At 36.9% G+C, this 26,133-nt stretch overlaps 1 protein-coding gene and 1 long non-coding RNA gene across 2 annotated transcripts in view; both read right to left on the reverse strand.

Annotated features, from left to right (window-relative positions):
- The window catches only part of LOC140146557 (uncharacterized), a 418,513-nt gene that overhangs the window by 254,488 nt on the left and 137,892 nt on the right, over positions 1-26,133 (reverse strand). The gene's annotated exons all lie outside the window — the stretch shown is intronic.
- Positions 21,280-22,320, reverse strand: LOC140136676 (uncharacterized). Its single transcript, XR_011856741.1, has 3 exons — positions 22,154-22,320; positions 21,902-22,095; positions 21,280-21,448 (listed from the first exon to the last, which is right to left on the reverse strand). It is a non-coding gene; the product is annotated as an uncharacterized lncRNA (long non-coding RNA).

Consider the following 26,133-nt stretch of genomic DNA (forward strand, 5'->3'; position numbering starts at 1 on the left):
TTAGCAGTTTTGAAATTTTCAGCCTAACTCACTTCTTGTAGCAATTGCCACCCCAAACCCTATAAAATCATTGGTATGGCGAGCTTTCTAAAAAACCTTAAACATTATTTTTTCTCTGACAAAGTGTATGGTGTAACTGAGGCCAATTATTTAAATGAATTTGGCAAATTTCAACATGGCTAAAGCTAATGATGAAGACCAGATGATTATTTTAAAACTTTATTTTGAGTTCAAATGTAATTTTCAAGCGTTCAAAAATATACAGCTTAAACTGTGGTTGGTTTACACAATTGAAGTGCAAATATCAATACCTAAACAATACGAGTATCGAATCAAGTAAATTTTCTCAGAATTTCATGATTTTAAGGCCAAAAACTATAAAAAGGGGGAAATAAAAAAAATGAATTCGCTGTTTTAGCTGACATGGACGTGCTAAGAAAAATGAATGTGCACAGCAGCTTGATCTGTATTTCATTTAGCTTCCATTGATGATACACAGACATTGGTAATATATGAATGGGTTGTAATGTCAGCAGGGCTTATTTTGAGATATTGGCTAGTAACCCTAACGCCCTAGTTGCTTTTGGGGATAGAAGGAGGAAAGAAGGAAGGAAGGAAGGAAGAAAGAAAGAAGAAGGAGAGAAAACTTCTTTTCTCTGGTGCGGTTTGAACCCCCCCACCCACTCCTCGGGTGCCAGACATATGCACAGGCCTATCTTGCCACGGGGGTGTAGCTTTGCCGGCCAAACTTTCTGTGGCCATATGACTGTTCGCATGATGAAGTAATAGCATTATATGGGATATCTGCCCGTGCATATATGCTTTGTGAATTGTGGTTTTTGATGTTTGGTAAGGTTTGGTTTTCTCAAAAAATAGGAACTCTTTCACTATCTTACAAACAAGGAACAGGGACATAATAAATCATTGTAAAGCTTATTTTGAGCCTGCATAAAATGACTTGGGCACATATGAGACATGACATGATATACAATATGTTCTGCCTGTATACATATTCCAAATGTATTTTGACAATTGCTCCATGCAATAGTCCCTGCAAGGCAATTACTCCTTTGTACATATTACAACTGGCTGATCGGGGCACTGGCCTGAAGAATCTGTCAGTTTATAACAGAAACTGTTCAACATGTCTAGGAAATGTCACACTCTCAGGTTCCCTACATGTCACTATCAGTTTGACCACTACTGGACAATAAACCCTTTCTCTGTGGACAACCAGAGAAGATATCTAACACTTCCCACAATGCATTTCTTCAATTTTCTGTATTGATTTGCTATCTAGTGCAATATAGGTTGATAGTGATAAAAAGCACCTCAATGAATCGAGCACATCCAGATCTTGCAAAATATGTTTATTTCTTGACTATTGAGCCATATTTAGCCAATATATTCTCAACATAAAAATAAATTGAATCTGTACAAAGTAGGGGTGTCATTATTTTGATGTAATGAAGTGATGGGTCATGTTGCAAAGGATTCTGGGAAGGGTAAGATATCTTCTCTGTTGAACAACAATTCATAGCTCAAAATTTGTATAAAACTCAGTTAAAGGGGCATTACATGATCAATAACCTCATCCCCCACTTTTCTTTAAAAAACTTAGGATTTTTACACCACCTGAAACCTGTATTTATGTTCTGCTAACAGAACAAAATAATATAAAGTACACAGTAATATAAATTAGGTAATCATACATAACATGCAAAAGCAAAATCGGAATCAACAGAAATTTTGGGAATAAACCTTTTTTGTAGATATCTACTCAAACATACAATAAAAAGAGGATGCTAGAATCACAAAATACTCCTTTAAACATGCATGATATTGTATTTTGCATTACTTGAATTGTTTGATTTAATATCTTTTTGGCTGTCCCTGAACACAGATTCAGCACAGAAAGCTTTCCAGTATCTGTGCCCCAAAGGAGAGCAGTTTATCTGTTTGAAATGTCAATTTTTTCTTTGTCTGCTCAGGTGTACAGTGATTTTCAACACTTGTTCCAGTGCACTTTTTTGTATTATTTAGGTCATTGCTTGTCAGTACCTGATGTTTTTGCAGGTTTTACACTTCTGTGGGAATTGAAATTGGGAATGGGCTATGAGACCATGGAATTTTGAGGGAAACATTTGGTCATAAGGTCTATGACAAAAAAATAAGAATGCAGTGATTAAAATGGGGGCACCATACAGGGTAAGCTTTTATTGTCTTCTCTTGTTGAAATTCTACAAATTTACATCTTAATGGCTATAGCTTGAGCTCTCTACATTATCCACAAGCAACCTACTGTCTACAGTTTGCTGTGCATCACAAATGCTGAGATGGTGAGCCTATAATTTATTAGCCCCCATTCTCCTTTTATAATCATGTTAAAGTGGTACTACACACTTTGATAAATTTGTGACTATTTTTGCATTTTTCTCAAAAACAATAACACACTGGTAACAAAAAGTTAAAAATATTATAGGGCAAGGAATCCAGTTATTCCACTGGAATTTCAGTGACTCAAGAAAAGCGGTTTGTTATTTATGATAAGAAAAGAGGTACTGTTAGAATGTACCTCATTTCTTACAGATATAATGAACCACTTGTCTTGAATCACTGAAATTGCAGTGATGTAATTGGATATACATAACTTTTGTTACCAGTATATAGTTATTTTGTGAGAAAAATGCAAAATTAGTCACAAAATTTATCAGGGGGTGTAGTACCCCCTTAAATAAATGAATATAAAATCAATTTTCAAACAACTTTTAACCACCACATGCACTAAAAAAATATCATTTTTAAATTGATTAAGATTTAAACAAATGCAGCTGAATTGCTGCAATAAATCTAGGGACTCCTACTAAACCATACAGCAAAATCTCAAAACCAGAGCTCAATAAAATACTCATGAAGCTCAGCTGCATCTAGTTGTTGATCAAAATACAATTTAAGCACAAAAATGAAATAATCCCATTCACCAAATCTAAAAAACAGAGGCTAAATAATGAAATAGAATCAATCCGTTGAACATTTGAACTCTTCCAGCAACCCACATTAAACAATAGAACACCTTTCCCGCCCGCCGCAACAAAGCGTGTAATTTGCCTCGCTATTCAGGTAAAACAACGACTCGCACTTAATTCACCCTCAGGCCAGGAGTGTGGACTTTCTCTTTTGTCTTGTCGCGTGGATCCGGTGTGTTTCACCTTGACTAGGACAATTGTTACTTTATTAAGCTCCAATGAGCAAAACTACCTTAATACTTAGTACTCTGTATGCTGGACATAGGCTTCAACATAAAGTTTTGAAATACTTTCTCAAAATATCAAGAGCTATCGCAAGAACCACTTAACCAATACTGTGCTTGTTTGTACTCATTATAATGCATTTTTCATGCTGATTCCAAATATGGACATGGAAATGTACAATTCTGAAAGTTTTGAATTTAAATAAAATTGAAACCTGTCGTCTGCCATCAACACCCGCATGGAGAGAGTTCAGCTAAAATGAGCAAAACTACCTTAAAAATTTCATTGGATTTCATACTTTCTTAACCCTCATAAGATGTGTTGTCAATGACGATAACATGGTTTTAAATTTTTACGAAAAATTACAAATAAATAACAAAATTTCAAAAATTTCAGAAATTCCCATCTGCAATACCATATTTACAATTTTCATGAAAAATGCATTCAAATGGGTACAAACATGCCTAGCATTGGTTCAGCCATTTTCACACAAAACTTTATAATTTTAACAAAAATCCAATAATTTTGTAACTTAATGTGTATAAGCTTCATTGGCATACAAAATCTTAATGTTATCTTGTGGTCGATATAGGAAACAAAGTTTTTAATCAAAAAGTAAGACTTAACCCAGCTTTGACAGGTTTTAATGGATTTACAAATTATTAGCTAGTTGTGAAAATAAGAATTCTATAGAAGTTTGAAATTGTTACATGAAGGGGAAAGATGGAGCTAAGAAGGAAATGCCCACAGCACACCTGCACGTGCAAAACCGTTTAGCTAACATATGTACCAATAATTACAAGGTAAACTTACACAATTTAAAGGCTTATTCAGTGATCTTGCTCATTAGGAAACTAGTAAAAATAATCAAAATTCAGTTTTTGCACCACAAAAGACCTAAAAATGTTAAATATGTTAAATGTCAAATATGTCAATTTTTAATAATTTGCCATAAAATTGGTATCTATCGCAAATTTCAAGAAATCTAAATTATTTCATACCATCAGGACATTCCTCATATTCAGACTGCAAGTGTGTCCGACGTGTTCTCAGGTCAAACAAAAATACCGTGCAAAATATAGTTCACAATAAAAATCTTAAACCTGAGGGGCTCATTTCAGACAAATTCATAATTTTTTATACACTTTTTTATGCATTTCAAAGTTTTTTCCAGTAACATTGGCAACTGGAATTCCAGTCATTTTCAGGAACAAACCTGGAAATCCACAGACAGGTGATGTGTACTTAATAGCCCAATAATTGTACAACAGCGGAATCAGATCTACAACAAGGTCAAGTCAACAGACACAAGATATTATTGTCATACAATTGACATTCACCTTGAATTATAAAAGACAATAGTTTCTAGGTTACTACAAAGCAAACATAACGCTACGCTTGCAAACATAACAATCAAAAGGTGTTTTGCTAAGGAGGCTTTGTCTGCCTTAAGTCACCTGGTATAGCTGGGTTGTTCAACGGACTGATATCAGGGACAGTGGAGTGCTTACCTTTGTTTGGCAGAACTTGCAAGTTCAGAACTATTCATTTGTTCGTTTGTTTATTCATTTTCTTTACATCTTTGTGTCTATATTTTGATACTTATGACACATGTCGAAGCCCCTCTTCCTATTAACAAGGACCATTCCAACATTCCCGGGCCAACATTATTACAGCCTCTTCATCCAAATTCAAATTTTGACCTATTTAAGCACGCTTCAATCACCCAAGGGGACCACGAGGCCAATTGCGACAAGGGAAAGGGAGTTACCTCCATGGACTACATGTTTAACAATTTGACTTGGCTACAGGGACCATATCTAAATAGCAAATTCCTAAATCCAGTACATTTTGAACAGAGCACTGTTGTCTTCACCTGGATGGGACCACATCAGAGAAGATATCTCACCCTTCCCACAATCCTTTGCAACATGATACATTACCTTATCTCATTTAATGACACCCCTATTTCTTTATACATGTTCCATCTGTTTTCAAGTTGAGAATAAACTAGCTAAACACGGGTCTAGTCATGAAATAAACACTAGTATTTTGCAAGATCTGGATGTGCTCTGTTCATAATTGAGGTATTCATCATCATCACTATCGACCCATGTTGCACTAGATTGCAAATCAGCACAGAAAATTGAAATGGAAGAAATGCATTGTGGACATTGTAACTTGGTATCTTCTCAGGGACTAAGCTTTCCCCTTTGGCTGATTGCCTCAAGGGGTACACTCCTAGAGGCACCACCCTTTCCAATTGAATTTAAACAGCAGGGACCATATCAAAATAGCCACCTTGACCAAATCCTATACATTTTGAAAAGAGTACTGTGGTACTGGTACCAGCCTGATGGAGGGAACTATCTCCCCTTTGGTCAATTGCCTCAAGAGATATCTTCCCCTAGAGACCACCCTTATTAATCCAAACCTAACAACAGGCACCATATCCAAATAGACAATTATTTCCTGTTGCCAAAAATTTCCAGCCCGAATCGTGGGACAAATAATTGTAAAGTTTCTGATGTTTAAATCAGCTTGTATGGGACAGAAAACTACCAAAGTAGCAGGAGCCAATCATATATAAAATTTCATGTAAACAAATCCAATTGATTATTTGGTAAAATGATGTTAAACATACCTAACAATGACGTTTCGTGCTACATCGTAGCACTTTCTCAAATCGACTGACCAATTCTCCCAGTCCTCCTCGTCTGCTTCCTGTCGGAGCGTGACGTTGGTGGCGCTGTTTTAGGTGGTTTTAGGAGTTGGTCATAGATGTGCGGCAGGAAGTATCCAAATTGCTTCTTTTATGTGTCTTCTATTTCTGTTTTGCTCTCTGTCCTTTATGCTCGCGTCATCCCAATTGATCACATGGTTATCCTCCGCTACATGGTCAGTAATAGCGGATTTGTTGACCTCACCGGTGACCGAGGCCTGCCTCTGAGCTCTGGTATAAGCCTTCGTTGAGGCTTTTTCCGCTTCGGTTTTGTGTTCATTAAGCCGCGTACCTAGAACTCTAGAGGTTTCACCTATGTAGGTTTTTTCACAGTTGCGGCAGGGGATCTCGTAAACGCATTCGGCGGTTTGTAAGGAATCACGTTTGTCCTTTGGGTGGACCAGAATGTTTCTTAATGTCTGGTGTGGCTTAAATGATGTTTGAATGCCATGCTTATTAAATATCCTCCTAGCACGCCATGTAAAAGCCCCTCTTTGTAGGGGAGGACGACCATACCTCTAGTGGTCGACTGTGACGGTTCCTTTTTGGGGGGTTTCTTTTTGTCCACGTCTTTGAAAGCCCATTCTGGGTACCCACAAAGTTTGAGGGCTTCCTTGATTTTGTTTTCTTCCATTCTTTTGTCTTCCTCCTCTGTGATGACTGAAAGTGGAGATTGAAAGTGGAGGTACTGATCCGTGTGTGTCTTTTCACTCAACCGGGATGAAGGAAATCACTTCCTGCCACACATCTATGACCAACTCCTAAAACCACCTAAAACAGCGCCACCAACGTCACGCTCCGACAGGAAGCAGACGAGGAGGACTGGGAGAATTGGTCAGTCGATTTGAGAAAGTGCTACGATGTAGCACGAAACGTCATTGTTAGGTATGTTTAACATCATTTTACCAAATAATCAATTGGATTTGTTTACATGAAATTTTATATATGATATCTACTGACAATCCTGATGAACTTGTTTACGGATAGCAGGAGCCAATGTCGAAAAGCGGGGCAATTTCTTTCTTAGCCATTTCCATTGGTTTCTATGGGGCAGCAAATTGACAAAAAGTGGTGGGGAATTCTTCTGGCAACCTAAATCCATTGCACTTTGCCCAGAGTTGTCAAATATTTTCAGCCCGAATGGAGGATCAAAAAATAGAAAAGTCACCCAATTTTAGTTTCTTAAAGACAAGAAACCACCAAAAATCTGTGGCCAATATCAAAAAGTCACCCAATTCCTTCCTTAACCATTGATTTCCAATGACACAGGAAAGGGACAAAAGTGGTAGGGTAAATCTTCAAAAGTCACCCAATTGGGCTGTTAAATCACACATTAGCAATCCTTTATGGCACAATGCACACACCGGATTTCTCTGATTATTACAGCATGGATGGAGACAAAGTGCTGCGACAAAAACACACAGGATTTAATGGGTATTAAAGTTCACAAATGTCAAAAATAATCTCTTGGATTGGTATTAAAATTGAAAAGAAACTGGCTCAATATGAAGATTAATCTTGAATATTGGTATTAAAATTTGAAAAGAAAGAAATTGTCTGGATGCCCCAACTGACAGATGTTATTCTTACTTGTAATGTTGATATTACAATGAATAATAGATGTGAAACAGTTTATCATTTACAAATCATAGAATTGGACATTTTGATCCATGAGCTAGAATTTGACCCCCGGCGATGATCATTACACCATTAACCCTAACGCTGAAAGTGGTTTTTGAATATCGGAAGGAACAAAAAAGAGAAAATGAACAAAAAAGTTGTTTGCTACCATTGAGATTTAAAATTGAACTCCAGACTCCTCACATGCCAAGCACTACATTACTGACCTGTGGCCACAGGTGTTTAGCTGGCCCAGCCAATGTAATAATGTGAATATATCATTATATGACAGGGTTTTGTTTGATTTTGCAGTGTTAGGATTCATAAGGGCAAATGCAACCTTACAATAATTTACATAACTTTTGTTACCAGTGTGTAATTATATTTTGAGAAAAATGCAAAAATAGTCTCAAATTTACCACATGGGTGTAGTAACCCCTTAGGGACCGATCGTTATTTACGGCAGGGGGGGGAATGGGTGTTTTGGCAAAAATATCGACAACAAATTTCGCGTTCCCCCTCGCGTCCGCTCAAAATTTTCGCTTCCCCTTGTTTTCCCAATTTTCTCCATTTAAAATTTAACAATCCCCCTCCTGGTTCAACTAAAATTTCAGATTCCCCCAAGACCACAAAAAAAAATCTGTGTCCCCCCCCCCCAAATTTACCCATCCCCCCCCCCCCCCCTGCCATAAATAACGATCGCTCCCTTAATGACATCAATTCTGCTATCTTCTGAAGATAGCACTGCTTAATCCTTACCAACCTGAATGCTACAAAACCCTATATCCTAACTATCCTGAATTCTACACACCCTGCAGGTAGGGTGACTCACTCAGGGCATTAGGGTTAATGTGCAGAGACTATAGCATGCAAGGGCAATAATAATCATTTTCAATAACTTTCCTCTTCTGTATAAGAACCTTGAGAAGATATCGAAATATGAACTTTTTGAAATGTAAAACGTCTTTTGCTTTGAAGATGGGATAACATTTTCTGATAAAAAAAAATGAAAAGAAAGAAAGGGAAAAAAAGCTCCAAGGCATTTATGTCTTTTTAAACTTTTATTCACTAACACTTAACATACTGCTTTTAGATGATTCAACATTTAACAAACTCCAAAATTATATATTTTCTCAAATTTTCAGGGCCTGAAAAAGTGCTGATACAATGCATATTTTACACATTTTCACATAATTTACAAAAAATTATTGTAAAAATGCACAATTCTACAAATGTTGAAAAATTGTGTAATAAATCTTATACTTGTAGTTAGTAGATACCCGCAAGGGTAGACTTAATGCTCTGCATGCTAGACTGGGTTTCAACATAAAAGGTTTTGAGATATTTTCTCACAATATCAAGAGATATCTTAAGAACCACTCAACCAATACTAGGCTTGTTTGTACTCATTTTAATGCATTTTTCATAATGATTCCAAATATGGTCATGAAAATGTTCAATTTTAGAATTTTTGAATTTGTAAAGAAAATTTTAAACTTGTCATCTGCAGTCGTTACCCGCAAGGCAAGACTTAATAAGGCATACAACAGAATTGCAGATTAGATCGCAGCGAGAATTTCTCATTTCCTATATTTTGAGCATAAAATATAGAAATGGGTATATCAAATTGTCATACATGCCCCGTAGAACGTCTGCTAAATCAGAACATCAAATCCTCTCCATTTTGCTATGCTTCTTATCCTGTTCTATTCATCCGGAGAAGTCATCTTACTCTTCCCATAATCCTTTGCAACATCATACATCACATCATTTCATTAAATGACACCCCATTACATTTGTTTTCATTTTGAGAATAGACTGGTTAAAAATGGGTCGATAGTCAAGAACAGAACTTAACTTAACTTAACTTAACTAACATAATTTATAATGCGCCTTTTCCTGTGGCTACAAAGCGCAACAAGCATATTAAAAAGAACAACAAACATGATCAAATACAGAAAACAACATTATGGAAAAAGATATGTCTTGAGCATAGTTTTGAATGATTCAAGAGTAGCAGCATTTCTGATATGAACCGGTAAGGTGTTCCACAAACGTGGAGCTGCCACTGAAAAAGCTCTATCCCCAGCACCCTTCTTAGAACGAGGCACAAGGAAGGAAATACTATCTGCCGAGCGGGTCTTCATTGCGCTCTGGGATGATCTTTTCACAGTGAGGCAGTTAGTTAAGTACTGAGGAGAGAGCTCATTCAGAGATTTAAACACATAAAGCCGCGTCTTGTATACAATCCTCTCACTGACAGGGAGCCAATGAAGTTGGTTCAAGAGAGGGTAACATGCTCAAATTTTGGTTTGAGACATATTAAACGGCACACTTATTTTGCAACTTCTGCAAACGATTTAGATCTTTCTTTGATATACCATTAAGTAGCACATTGCAATAATCAAGACGTGATATAATGACAGCTCTAACAGTATTATGGCAAGTATCATAATCAATGTATGGGCGAATTCTGTATATGTTTCTTATCAGCCAGTTGACAGAGTTACATGATCAGACATACACATGTGATGATCGAAAACAACCCCAAGATTCTGAACAGACATAGACGGAGATATCTCAACACCATCCAGAAGAAGAGTGATGTTTTCCAATCTCTTCTGATGATGCAGAGAAGAAGCGATGAAAAACTCCGTCTTGTCTTGGTTCAACCTGAGTTTGTTCTCAATCATCCAATGCTGAATGTCGGCAACACACCTAGAAAGTTTAAAAAGGGCACATTGGACATCACCGAGCACATACTTTTGCAAGATATGGATATGCTCTGTTCATTGATGTACATCTTGTCACTATTATTGACCTATGGGAATTCAAATGGGTGAAATGCATGATGGGAAGCATAAGATATCTTCTCTGCTATTCTTTATTCTGAAAAAAAACCCAGCATTACATTTTTGCAATTAGGAGATTAAAATGACAAATACTAATATCCTTTAGATTGACCTCTTATTGACCTATCAAGTGAACATTTGCAGGAAATTCAAATTGGTGAGAAAATAAAAACAAATAGAGATTCATTAGGTCTGTTTATTAAATATGTGTCATGATCAAGGGGAATGAGTCACATGTCGGCAATTTTCAAGTAGAAGTTTTTTCCATCATTTTCTGGCAGTGTACGAATGCTACATTTTGATGCAAACCCCATCAAAATCGGACATCTGGTTACCAAGTTGTGATCAATTATCAATGGCTGAAAACAATATAAAACAAAAGAATTTGAACACTCTTTTTTGCCAATATCTCAAAAACAATATTAGCGACATCCGACTCATTTCCCTTGATCGTGTTACATATGCATTTTTTCAGTATGCTTGATAAAATTAAGTTAAGTTTTAATCACTACAATATTTCATCCTTCCATAAGAAGGGAAAGCAAGATGAACAGAGAGGAGTGCACATATTTTCTAAGCTATATTTATGATCTGCTAAGAAAAGAGACTAATAAGAAGTACTGGAAACCAGTTTCATGGGAAATCGATGACCATTAGGCATATCCAATGAAGTCCTCTGATCTGGATGAAATATTATGGTGATTAAAAATTTACTGATTTACTGGTTTTGTCAAGCAAAATGAAAAAAAAAAACCGCATAGATACATTAATATTGTGTTAATTTAACAGAAAAATATATGATTTTGTCTCAACATGCTTTAGGCAATATTTCTGTTTTGAAAATCTCAAAGAACAAGTTCAAATTTGGTAGATAATACAAATGTTGATTGATGTGTCAGTTTTATTTTATAAATTAGATCAAACAAAATTCTATTATTGTTCAAATTCCTTTGTAACATTTTAGCAATGTAGAAAGAAATAATGCTTAAAACATGCTTATTTGACACATTTGAAGAGAAAACCCACCACAAAAAGCACACAGTCAGAGAGCCTTCATATGAAATAATCAGCGCCAGTCATGTGATCCTGCAACTACGACAAAGCTGCCACAAGTGGCCAGGTGTGCTGGGTGAGTTCCTGGGAACATTATCCAACAAGCTGTCTGCTATCGGCATGTTTACCAGTGCCACGTGCCACTAACCCATTATATGCTGTGGCTATGTTCTCCCAGTATGTTTTACAGGGTTGCAAATTGTAGAGTGAGGAACATTAGGCCACATAAAATTATTTTTTTGGTTCTTAAGAGGATTTTTTATGAATTGGTGAGGGCAGGAAGCGGTTTTAATTTTTTGTGTTTTATTTATTTTTTTGCAATGCAAAATTGGCATTGCTAGCAGTTTCAATTTTTTTTCGATGAATTCTTGGAAAAGGATAAAGTACTTTTTGTTTGAAGGTTTTAATGGGTAGATTATTACAAATCATAGATCTGTACTACAAACACTTCTCTACAGTGATTTAGGTTGTTTAATTAACTTATTTATCATTTTAATACTGTAGCTTTAAAAATTATCAAAACTCTCAGTCTCATTTTGCGAATCATAGAGGGGAAAGTCGCCCCTGATACCAAGGATATTGTATAACCAAGGAGCTTAGTAAATGAAGGAGTGCTAGCTTGCTAGCTATACTGGATAATTTACTGTTTTCATGCAAGCAAACTGTTAACTATGTTCCTCAAACAGTATTGGCATTCTGCACACTGCACCTGGCTTTGGTAGAAATCAAAGCTAGGGCTATAATATTATACCTATACAAGTGTGATCAAAACAATATGCTAATTTCTCTTCAAACTTCCTTTAGCAGCTTTTAGCAGGAGCCCCTCCACCACAAAATCTACCACAAAGTGATGTTGGCATTAATTAATGTTATTTTGTAAGTTTCTCTTTCTTTTCTTATTTTGCAGATTATCTTTAAAAAGCTAGTGATTTTTCCCATGAATTTTGTGAGCGTGTTTGTCCAATTCATACAAGTTGGTAATTTGCATCATATATACAGATATGTCACTCAGTTTCACAAACGTTCACTCTACTTTAGACTGGGGGGTCACTCCCATTGTGGCCTGTACACCATCCACGATAATCAACTTTTGAAAAGCACCCTAAACAAGGATTTAACCCTTGGCTAAAACGATAACCTAAACAGGTCACACACGTCTGTTTTCACACCCTAAACAGGGATTTTATTCATTGCATCAAATTTCATACCCTAAATTTCATTTCCGCGTATTAGCAATTGCAATTTTGCTACCTTTTTTCCCCAATTTTTCATGTTTTTGACATTCTAAACACGATACGCATGCGTATCGTGCCTACTCACTGAAAAAACTACCCTTTTACGCGCTTTTTATTATCGCGATGGTGTACAGGCTACAATGGGAGTGACCCCTCCCGGACTTTAGAGCCATGGCAAAATCCCAAGCTACAAACAAATATCCCATGTGATCCCATTGCATAATCATCCAAACACAAATAGAAGCATGAAAACCTTGGCAGGGCAAGGTACCCATGCATGGCTAGCTATTCCTGGTATCATGCTTCACACCCGTCGGGTCCGTGGTTCAAAACCGCACACAGGAAAACAACTTTTCTTTATCTAATTTCTTTCTTCCTTCCTTCCTTCTTTCCTTCCTTCCCTTTCACAAAAAGCCTTCAGTAAGGGTTAACACCAGATGGTCTGCATTGGGCTATTCCACTTGAAATCCATACACCCCATGGAAGACATGACCTTAATCTTCCACACAGGGAGTATAAGTTTCAGATGGAATCACCAATTCAGGTAACCCCATTTGAAATTCACACTCCTTGTGCAGCAGGTGTATGGATTTCAACTGGAATAGCCCATATTGAAATCAGACCTTAAACCATCCACAAGCTTCTTATCCCTGGTTGAGCAGGAAACCAATATTACCTTGGCATGCTTAAAAACTTTTTAATCATCTTAAAACCAGGAATAATAATCTCTAATTAAAAACTTACACCATGATGAAATTATGTAAATCTTAAAACTAAAGAAAAATTTTGCACTGAAGTGCCAACTTTTATGTAATGCCATTATCAAATTTAAAATCTTAGATGAGATAAAACATAGGAATGCAACTGGCATTGATTTGTAGGAGAGAAACAAGAAGAGAATGCAAAAGAAGAAGGGATAAATTATATGTATATTCGAGAGGAATTGGCTCCTTTTGGACCTTTTACAAACCATACACCATGCAAGGCTGGAGCTAATTACTTAAAGAACAATGCACTGTGATGGTAGTAGTTACATTACAGGTGCGACCATGCCAGTGGGAACTTGGGCACGCGTAAGAATACCACAATACACCTTTTATGCATAGGTGCGCGTGCTACGCTTATCGGTGCATGAACTTTTCATTGTCAGGTAGACAGTTGACAGTGGTTATTGTGGCCTTAGAGTAACAAGAACAGTGTGAGCTTAAAATATTAATACTTTTAATAAATTTGTAATAATAATAGACTTTTTTAATTGTTAAATGAGTTTTCTGCCAGTAGGAACACTGGCATAAGTTTGGAGTGGTTCTTTTCTTTGAATGGAAGTATCTCACAGAAGATATCTTACACTTCCCATAATGCATTGCTTCCATTTCAATTTTCTATACTGATTTGCAAGAGCTTGATTTGCTATCCCATACAACATGGGCAGTAGGTTAAATAGTGACAAAAGGTAAATCTAAATAAACGGAGCACATCTAGAGCTTGCAATTATGTTTATTTCATGACTATCAATGCATATTTAGCCAGTGTATTCTCAACTTGAACACAAAATGGAACATGTACAAAGTAAAAGGTGATATATTATGTTGCAAAGGATTCTGGGAAGGGTAAGATATCTTCTCTGAAAGTGTCTCATGTGTGAGATTAACATCATGTCAAATTTCAAAGGATATTTTGTTATTTTAACATCCTCTTTTTAGATGTGGTTCAAAAGATTTTCATGAAAAAAACTTGATTTGGACATTGTATTTGTGAGTTATGCATAATTGGATGTATAGTAACAGTGTCCCATAAGCCACTGTATTGTAATTTTGGGCTGTTGATGACTGGAAAATATAAATTGGACGATATTGTTGTCAAATGACCAGGCCCAAACTGATATCTTCAGGAAAAGTGATCCAAGGTCTAATTTACTATGAACTTGTGTGAACAAGGACACCTGTATACGGATCACAAAGATAGCGAGATAGAATTGAATGGAAATATATCAACAATGTCAATGACACTGTGTATATATAGAGCTGAAAATAATTAAATGCTTTAGTTCTTGTCTGCTCCCGCCTTAATTTCTGGAATTTGCCTTTTTTTTAAATATTTTTTTTTAGATTTTGAAAAAAGTTTTAAGACTTTGGAATGCTTTAGGAAAACTTTATACATAGGCCTATAATAAATTTATTAGAGAACAAGGATCACTTCCAAGTCTTTTTTCCAGTACTCTAAGGGGTTTATTCTTCAGAATCTTTCAGAAAAAATGGCCTCCTCCTTTCCTTGAGCACTGTTGGAAAAGGCTCATGCTAATTTTATGTTGAAAAAGAAAAAAAAAACACCTCCCTCATCAATTTATGTAATTATGCCCAAACAGAATCAAAAATCATCATTTGGACTTGCATTTTAAAGCAATCTGTTTTGTTGAAGTTTCAGGTCCAAGATTTTAAACACCAGTAATTAGTGACAATTTACAATCAAATACAAACAATATGGCCAATTCATTAAGGGCGCACCATTAGATCCTCAGGGGGGGCATGGGAGTTTGGGTCAGGCAGAATTTTTTTTTTTGCCTCCGAAGGCAGAATTTTTTTTTTTCGCCACCTTTGGCGGCGAAGTATTTATTTTTCAATTTTAATGTATACCTTTATACAAAGTTGGGTGGGGGAATTTTTTTTTTTACTCATCAGTGAAGCAAAATTTTTTTTTGTCTCACTAGTGGACGAAGTTTTTTTGTCTCAAAAACTTCCATGCCCCCTGAAATCTTACGGTGCACCCCTAATGCATAACATATTGGTGCAATTGCCTCTACAGGTTTCTGACCCCAAGATTTTTAAGGAGGGGTAAGTCTACTTTTCACTTTGTTTTATGCAAATTTATTTTGGAACAAGGTCCACTTTTGGAAATCAAGTAAACAAATTTATGTGTAAAATTTAGTATCGTATCTCCCAAAGTTCAGTGGGCTGTTCCAGTTGAAATCCATACACCCCTATATGAAAAACATGACCTTAATCTACCACACAGGGGGTGTAAATTTATAATGGAGTCCTCCATTCAGGTAGCCCCATTTGAAATTCACACTCTTATGTCTTCCATAGGGGGTGTATGGATTTCAACTAGAATAGCCCAATTGCGCTATCTATATGATCGATATGGAGATGAAAGTTCTGTCAATATTATATTAATGATAATAATATGTACCTTGTAACTGTGTATTGAAGAAGAGGTCAATACACTGTTGTCATGGTTTAAAAAGATAAATAAGCTCCATGCAAAACATACAATGTGTTTGAAAAAGGCAGCATTATGACAGTCGTATCTGATCAGAAAACTCCCCTGGCCATGTGGATAAGGCACATGTCTCGCATACCTGAAGTCCTGATTCAAAAAGGGACAAAATTTCCAAATAGGTTGTCTAATAACTCTTGGAAGAATTTTCAAAAATGAAGTCCCAATTGAAGGCATTTGGTGCACCATTTTTATACATTATTATCAGGAATATATGGATTCAATATATTATAGCAAAGAGGCAAATAAACGTGGTTAAAACAAGAAAAAGTTGCATATCAGTGCGTTTATTTCATGACAAATAATATCAATTATTTTTCCTATGTTATCTCACTTTCTTCATCTCTGAATCTTTCTCGGTCAACCTTTTTTTGTACACCAAATAATTTTTTTTAAATCTTCAAATCTATATAAGATGCAGAGCTAAACTAACTCTGCTATTTATTGCACTTAATAAGTCATCATTATATTTTCCACATACAGAAACCGGATGTAGGGGAATTTTCAAATCGTCCCGCTAATCTGATCCTAAAATTGCTGACAAATGTGAGCGTAGCGCAAAAATTTACCATTTTTATGATAAAATGTCCATTTCGCCCACATTTCCCCTCGAACCCCCCTGGCTATGGGGCTGCATACATCATGTGGCCCGGGCATGTGGCACTTCTGAAAATCTAATTGAGGGAGCCTGACAAAACCTCTCAATTTGGACAACATAAAAGAATTAAGCACAAAAGTGAAATTGTTGAAACCGTAAATGTTCCTTTAACATACATGCTAGCTTTGGAGCTTTCTTGAGCAGATATACCTTGCAACAACATTATATAAAGTAATGGTAACCACGCATGTCAAGTTCAGTCTGGTTTAAAAGCAATCACTAATGAACTGCCGGGTATCCCGTAATAAAATGCTCTAGTTTCCTGCCTTAAATCTTTCTTATTCAATCCAAACTTGTATAACATGAACTCATCAACTTGCTGACTGACTTAAAGGCACAATATAGTGATAACCAGAAGATAATATCAAATTCATCTGACTTAAATGGATAATATCTGGGGGATGGGGGTACTCATTTACTCAAGTTTGATTTGGGTAGGGATGTGCCGCTGAGAATTTCACAAAATAACACAGCACAAGCAGCCCACATGATCCAATCGCAAATTGCACATTTATCCAAGCACACATATACACACAAAACTGTTGGCCAGGCAGCGTTCACAATCATGGTTTATAATCCTTGGTCTTGTCCTCTGCATTCAAGGGGTTGGTGGCTCAAAACCTGAGCAGAGATGATGAGAAAACAACTTTTTACTTCGCCTTTTTCCTTTCTTCCTTCCTTCTTTCCTTCCCCTTTTCCAAAAAGCAGAAATAACATTAGAGTTAAACAGAAATTGAGAAATTGTCTGTATATTTCTAACTGTTCCACCATAAGGGACTGTTCACAAAAACTTGTTAGGGGGGGGGCTGATGCAAAAAAATTTGACCCTCCTAAGGGGGCCCTGAAAAAAAAAATTTCCTGGGAAAATTGAGTTTATATGCTTTTCTATGGGGTTGACCCATAATTTTCATGTCAAAAAGGGGGACCCTGAAATTTTGAGGTCTGTAAAGGGGGGCCCGAACAATTTTTGCGATGACATTTTTTTGCATCAGGTTACAAGTGCTTGTGAACGGTCCCTAAACACCAAACATAAATCTAGGGCATAAATAGCTTAATTTACACTCACTTAAAGATCGGGTTGTTTATATGCTGTATAAAATCAACATAATCAACTCGGCCTATGTAATTGACCATTTGGTGGTGCAGAAAGTCTTTCATTTTCATTGTCTGGGCCAATTGGAATAATGAGCCTTTTAAGTGCTTTGTTCCATATAAGAGACAGCAGCCTTTAAGGACTCTAGTGTCCCTATGCTGCATTTACTTAGCAATAACTTACGACAGCGAACTAGTTTTTAGTTAAAGGGTATAAGCAATAAAGAAAAAGATAGTCTTGTTGAGGGGATAGACAAGGACTTGGTTTAGCAAGCTGAAATGGGGGAGATGAAAATTATCTTTCGAAGAATTTCGAAATCTGAGATCTCATGTTTACTCTTTTGGTATAATTTTCCCCTTTTCTTCTCTTTTTCTGCCCTCATTTTCACAGATGTTGAACATTTGAACCTCCCTAGCTACAGGGCTGTAATATGTTATAAATGAAATGGGATGTTATGATTGCAATGTGGTAGAAAACCTACTTCATTGTTTTTGATATGTACCATATCATCATATGTATGTCAGCTATCATATATAAAGCGGTCCTGAGGCACTATGTGAACATGTGTTATCGATTACGTCAACCCATGTACAACATATGTTATGGAATGAAACAAATGGATTCAAGCAAAAACAAGATTTTCCTATATTTCATATTTTTCCAGTTTTCTTATTAGAAAATAAAACAAGAGCTTGCAGATACAAATCCTAAATCCTAGACATGATAATTGTTCATGTTGTTGGTGATGAAAAAGTACAAACTATATATAGTTAGAAAATAATGAATTGTTTTGAGACCCAGCCCTGTCTCTATCGCATGATCTAACATAGGAGATTGCATTTTTTATTTGCATGGAAAAACTTGGCATGCTGCCTCATTATTCAACATAAAATAATGCTAGATCCTGCTAACCTTGCTATCTACTGATGATAACACTGAGTTTAAGCTATTTCCCACTCACAGCTATGTTTCCATTGTATTTTAATTTCATGTTTAAAATGTGCTAGTGTGCGATGCATGGTTCTTCTTTCCCCTGTATATTCCAATATAGCTTCATCTTACTGCAAACGAATCCCTGCACTAAAGGCTGAAGATGATTTGAATTAAAATAAGATCAAATCATGTAGAAGTAGGCCTAATGTAGAAGTTAATTCAAAAGATACAAATGGCCAGCCTTTTGGTGATAGTACTTGCTGAATAGCCATTTCTTCTGTGCTTCCATACAAACTTCCAAAATTCAATGCCCCCCCCCCCATATATGGATACAAAACCTTGGGGGACTTTGCGGTAAGTGCTCTTCAAGATATAGATAAAATAGACAGAAAAATAAGGATTGAGAAAATTAACAAGAATTTGGAATGTTTGTTTTTAACTTATAAAATATGAATGCCTTGAATCAAAGAACAACATTTTCAACAACTCTTCCTATACCTTTGTACAGGAGCCAACCGTTGTTAATCCGTGATGAATCCACAGTTCAGTAGCGTGATACGCTGAACGCAAGGTTACGATAATGCGCGTTACGCATGAGCGCCAGTATAATTCGTCATGCCTGGAACATATGCGTAAACATGAACTCTCTTATGTTGGCGGTAGCAGATAAATATTACAGCTTTATTCTTTAGTTTTATTGCTGATATCAACAGAGAAATGCCGCGATCATTTTGTAAGGTTGAGCGGCAATGACAAACGGACATTCCGAATGAAAGAATCATGTGAATTGGACATCTTTAGCCTGCTTCGTTGTTGAAAGGATTCGATCATGTTTCATCGTTGTTCATCACCGTTTAACAACTTCGCGTCCGGCGTCTGCGTGGTTTTTCGCCGGGCAGCTAAAGCTGCCCTCGCTAAATAAACCACTCGGACGACACGGACGCATCGTTGTTAATCGGTGATGAACAACGGTGAAACATGATTGAATCCCTAATTGATGTGCTACTTCACATAATTATTTCAAAGCTAACATCACAGACCCTATGCTCAAATTGTACAACACACTGCTGCAGCGATTGAAACAAAAATTCACATGCACATTTCACCGCCATATGGTACAAACCAACAATCGGCTAATCATCATCCATCCAAAAAATAATTCATTAACCACTTAATTAATTAACCTTTTTAATTACCAAACCCACCAAATTAATCTTGCAAATTTCCTGAAAACATACTGAAAACCAACACAATGGCGTATTCATGTTCCACACACATATTATCGACCCGCTACAAAATGCCCTCACGGAATAAGTGTGCCGTTGCGTTGTCTTTAGCTAATCAAGCTGGGGGATATACTGCATCGGTTAATTTTTTTGATCAGTTGAACATACCTTATAAGTCCTGTTTTCCAACTAACAAATTTTTTCACAAAATGTATGATTTGATTGAAATTTGGTAACCAGTTCTGTTCAGAATTTGTAAGTCTTCTTTCTATGGCAATATGTAACATTATTGTAAATTTTTATTAATTGAGTTCCTTTTGCACCAAAAAAGCCATGATTTAAACAAAATTAGTGAAAATTTTCTGCATAAAAAATTGTAAGCTTACAGAGTTAACGAGGTAGGTCAATTAGTGGTATTACAACTATTGGTAATCGGCACAAAAGTTAAAGGCTAATGAATTAATAATAATATGTGGCATTTGTCGAAGCTTTTATATCTAACATATAGGTTTGCTTCATTTTGTGCACTGGAGCACATGTATATGAATAGCATGGTTCCAATATGAATTAATAATAATATGTGGCATTTGTTGAAGCTTTTGTATCTAAAGTTTGCTTCATTTTGTGCATTGGTGTACATGTATATGAATAGCATGGTTCTGATATAACAAAAGAGGGATTAGATTTAATGGAGGTGTGTGCACTTTACTGAACTTGGACTTGAACTTGAGATTTAAGTATATGCCAATTGTTATGGGTAAAAACAAACACTGCATATATCAGCATGACGGCAACAAAAATCCCGGGGGGTTCACTCCCATTGTGGCCTGTACACCATCCCCTTTTTACGCGTTTTTATTATTGCGGATGGTGTACAGGCCACAATGGGAGTGACTTCGGGACAAAAATACTGATTAAAAATTAAGGGCTATTCCAATTGAAATCCATACACCATCTATTGAAGACAACTGGAATATTTTGTATGGAAAATCTATGAAAATCTCTTTGATGTTAATTAATAAGCAGTTCAAACAATAATTTATGATTTCTCAAACTTAAAATTCTGTGACTATTTGTCAAAAGTTTCCATTTAATATCACCAATTCCAACTTTTCACCACCACAAAAGTTCAAATCCAAAGCCCAATCATTTATTTTCAAATCCAACCATATAAATAAACTCTTGCACACTTTTCTTCCTACCCACAGTTCTAAACAAACCTACATGGGAGCAAGACAAGAATGGCTGCCATGTGCAGCTGTAATTTTCAACATCAGCAAAAACTAGATGGACCGCGGTTCTCGGATGTCGCGGTTTTTCGACGCAAAGCGTCGACCGTGATGCCTCCACCAAAGGGAGTGATGTGGCACGTACTCACAAGCTGATACAAAGCTGGGTGACCCCGAATGACCCCAAAATGACCTTCCAAATATTTGGCTCTAAATGTTGACTGTACCCACCAAGTTTCATGTACGTATGAGTTTTTACTAATTTGACCTCAGATGACCCCTGGGTGACCCCAAAATGACCTCCCAAAAATTTGGCTCTAAATGTGACTGTACTCACCAAGTTTCATGCCCATATGATAGTTCAAACTAATTTGACCTCAGATAACCCCTGGTGACCCCAAAATGACCTCCCAAAAATGTGGCTCTAAATGTTGACTGTAACCACCAAGTTTCATGCCCATATGATAGTTTTTACAAATTTGAGCTCAGATGACCCCTGGTGACCCCAAAATGACCTCCCAAAAATTTGGCTCTATATATTGACTGTACCCACCAAATTTCATGCCCATACGACAATTTTTACTAATTTGACCTCAGATGACCCCTGGGTGACCCTGGATGACCCCAAAATGACCTTCCAAAAATTAGGCTCCAAATGTTGACTGTACCCACCAAGTTTCATTCCCATATGACAGTTTTTACTAATTTGACCTCAGATGACCTCTGGGTGACCCCAAATGACCCCAAAGTGACCTTCCAAAAATTTGGCTCTAAATGTTGACTGTACCTACCAAGTTTCATGGCCATATGACAGTTTTTGCTAATTTGACCTCAAATGACCCCTGCATGACCTCAGGTGACCTTGACCCACTAACCAATACAAACTTGTTCTGCCTGGGGTCAAGATGCACCCACCCACCAAGTTTGAGGAACATGCGACCCCTAGTCTCCGAGAAAAGCGGTAAATAAGGAAAATGAGCCCCCTGACCTCAAATGACCTTTTACCTCAGTATATGACCTTGAACCTCACCCAAAAAAAGTAGCCAGAGTTTTTGACCATAACCCACCTATCCTGAAAATCTGAAGTCAATCCGCCCATCCATGCCCGAGATATGGCATCCGGACGGAAGGACGGACATTGCAAAAACAGTATGCCTCGCGGTGGAGGCATAAAAATTGGACAAACCCCTGGACAAACCCTAACCCAACCAAAGGCAACATGGCTACAGCACAAAGCAACTGCAAGCACAAGTATCCCACTGGATCCAATTGCATCATCATGCAAACACACATATGGGGCAAGGTACACCCCCCATGGGGCGCTAAAGGATTGGTGGTTCAAAATCGGACCAGATAAAAAAATTATCTTCATCATTTTCCCTCCCTTCCTTCCTTTTTCGCCAGCGCATAGGGCGCTGGTACCTAATTCTGAGATGGGGTTTGTGTACACTAAAGATTAGCTAAGATTATAGCCTTCTTCTATTGGTATGAATTAATTTTTTTACTTCTCGTGGTGGAAATGTTTTTGATGTCTGCTAATTCGATTTGCAAGGAAAAAAGAAAGTATGTTTTGCCGTTTCAACGAACGAAAACGATTGAGTATTGCCAAAGTTATGTTTGAATTAATTATGACTTAAAAAGTTATCATAGGTTAGGCCTACACATATAAACATAAACTTGTTCAGCAATCAGCATATCAAAACAAATGACATGGTCAAAGCGGGGGAATGATCACGAGGTCATATCAGTGGACTATAGGGCATGATGTTTGGTTGCCTGTGAGTGCATAATTGATATGTTGATAACAGATCTAATAATGTTGTGGAATCAAAATCTTCATTATATGGACCACATTGAAGTCAAAGTAATTATCTATCCTATCCTGTATCGTTTTATGGATAAAATTGACTCAAAATGTTATTGATGATATTATTGCTATCTTTAACATCAGTTTTGTCTTTTCAACGGGAAAAATCCGATTGAAAATAAAGTTTTTAGGGGCTAGCTATAATATTGAACAATATATCCCATATTTTGACATGCACTTTAGAAAATAAATAAATTATTGTCTTACTTTATAAATGATAAATACTGTAAAATGACACATAACTAAAGTGAGGCCAATTTCTATCTTTTTTATTTGATTCATAAAATTACATTCAACAAAATGATTGAAGACTGAGAAAACACACAATGCAGACTACAGAATGGAGTAGGTAAGATGCCATGTCCATAGCTTTGCAGGAGTTTCGGACTAACAATCAACACATTCAAAAAATACAGTTTAAAAGTGAAGATTGTAGTGAATGATCAGTCCTTTATCATGTGCTTGCCACTATCTACTTTATAGTAAACTATACAATGTGCATGTAAGTTGAGTTAACATAGCTAATTAACTAACAACTGCAGTGTATTTCTTGATTTTATAATAAGCATGGGTAAAAGCAGTAAAGACAAAAATACAGAACAATTTGGAGTAATGAATTAAAGAGTTGACAGGAGTTATAGGAGTTAATGTGTTTTGCTGTTTCAGTGTGCATGTTCTCACCATTGATGGTTTGGTGAACTGTCATGTAACATGGATGTAAGCGTGATCCTAAAAATGCCTTTCACGGTGACCCAAACTATTTACAAGACCTCTTCTGCATTGACGCTGGCCTTCCCTTTTAAAGGGAATTTTTATTCCTTCCTTCCCCTTTCCAAAAAGCCTCCAGAAAGTTCAGGTTAAATAAGAGCTGATTTGCATTCCGATGCTCCTTGATACACCTAAAAATGTCCAGAACTTCTCAAAATATAAAACTGTTATGGATACACAACATGAAAAACAGTTTGCTAAAAACTTTCACAAAACTTGTACCATGTTGTACCAGATTACTGGTATGTCATTGTGGCATGCACAAAGGGCCGGAGGGGCCTACCTGAGGCATGCTCTCCCCCTTTTGTGCACCAGTCCAAGAAATCATCCCCAGTCAAGGGAATTTTGGGTTTGTAACATCATTTTCTACTCAGTTTGGCTTCAGGTGGAGCTCATCAGTACAATCCAACTTGTGAAATTCTCCGCACATATCTGCCATTTGAATTCTGAGGGTACCATGGACTGACTGCAGAACAAATGACTGGGTGCTTGAGATGGTAGGGACGGAACTGGCACTTTGAGCTAACATCGCAAGTAGGTAACAAAGCTTCTTTGTCTATATCACCAATGTTTAGACAGAGAAGACGATGAGATGGTTGCAAGGCTGAAGACAAAGAGGAAGAGCAACAGCAAGATGGATGGACAACATCAATACTGAAGAGTAGAATGGTATGAGTATCACAGATGCCTCCAGACTTGCCACAGACCAAAGAAGATGAAAAGTTCTCTTTCGAACCACACCATCGCTAGTTAACTCAATGTGACTTCAAAGAGAGGGAGATCTACATGTCCTTACAGCAGCTATCTATCGTTATGTGTACACATCACCCTTGCACTTGTACCATGATGTTACCGTGGCAACATAAATATACACTTGCTGTCAGTGTAACCTGTCTATGTCTCATTAGCAAATATATGAAATAACTTGAGCCGTCCATATTTTGTGTTAATTATAGAAATGCAATCTAAATTGCCTGTAGATAGTAGTTATTATAGCACACCACTGCCCACCACGGGAATAGTGTTTCTAGTCTGAATTTTCAATAAAACTATTCCTCCTCCCTCTTCCACCACAGCTGGAAGATCATGTTTGGCAGGAATTTGTTTGGCAGGAATTTGTTAAAGCAATCATGTATGATTTTTAACAAATTTCCAATTTGTTTTCATGACAAAAACTGCATGTTTTTTTTAATGAAATAACACTGGAATTGGCTTCCATTTTTTGGAAATACCCCCCGTCCCCGCACTCCGTGCATCCGCGGGTATTCATGCTTGTCGGTGAACTTTAAAAACACCCCCTTTGGCAGCTCGTTGCGCGAAGTGTTTAGGGGGAAAAACACCCCTTTTGGTAGCGATTTCATGAATTATTTGCCCTTCGACAATACCCTATTTTCGCTAAAACGCGAACGATATTTCTAACATACCCTTTTCTGACAGAAACATGTAGGCTGCTCCATGAAAATACCCTTTTTTTTAATTTCTCGAACACGTGGTTTGAAAACACACCCCTTTTTTGTGCATTTCGCGAATCACATTTCTTCATCTGAAAACACCCCCTATTTCGCGAAATTTTTCGACGAGCATGAATACCCATGGATGCACGGAGTGCGGGGACCGGGAAATACCCATTTGAGTCAAAACTACATAAAAATGGATTTTACACCAACAAACTTTTGAGCCACCACGATATGTTCCCTGCCATGGTACAAAGTACAGACTAACATAATTTTAGGAAAACAATCAATCTTTTAGTGGTGGGTGGTGTACTATTAACATGTTTATAATGACGAGTATATTGGTGGTATTGCCACTAGCATCCGTTGACATGCGGAGAAGGAATAAAATAACCATTGATAACTGGGGGAACTGTTGATGTTATGTACAGGTGGAATGGTACTACCAATTTACACATTTTTTCAACGTTACTTTACTGCAAAAACATTTTTAATAGCAATTTGCGATTATCCACTGCATCTATATACACATGACGCCAGGCATTGATACTGTCCACTGCTTTAATTAGACTAGTGGACATACTGTCTCTGGTCAATCTTTATAGCCAATCTTATGACGTCAAACATTTGATGACTTTAATAAGATGAAAATCGGTGTGAAATATAGGATAACCTACTCAACTTGTTTGGAGTCAGGAAGCTGTGCTCTGTGGCAGTAATGTTCACCCTTCCATACCCCCACCATGGAGCAGAAAGGAGGTCACAATGAGTTAAAGTGCTGGTCAGACTTCATTTTGTGCTTGTACAATGTACCATTCATTGAGGCCTGTACCAGAAAAATCTGATTCCGAAGTTTTGAGTTAAATATGATATCACAAGTAAAAATGTGTTTTACC

The sequence above is a fragment of the Amphiura filiformis genome, chromosome 2 (genome assembly GCF_039555335.1).
Source record: "Amphiura filiformis chromosome 2, Afil_fr2py, whole genome shotgun sequence".
Taxonomy (NCBI): domain Eukaryota; kingdom Metazoa; phylum Echinodermata; class Ophiuroidea; order Amphilepidida; family Amphiuridae; genus Amphiura; species Amphiura filiformis.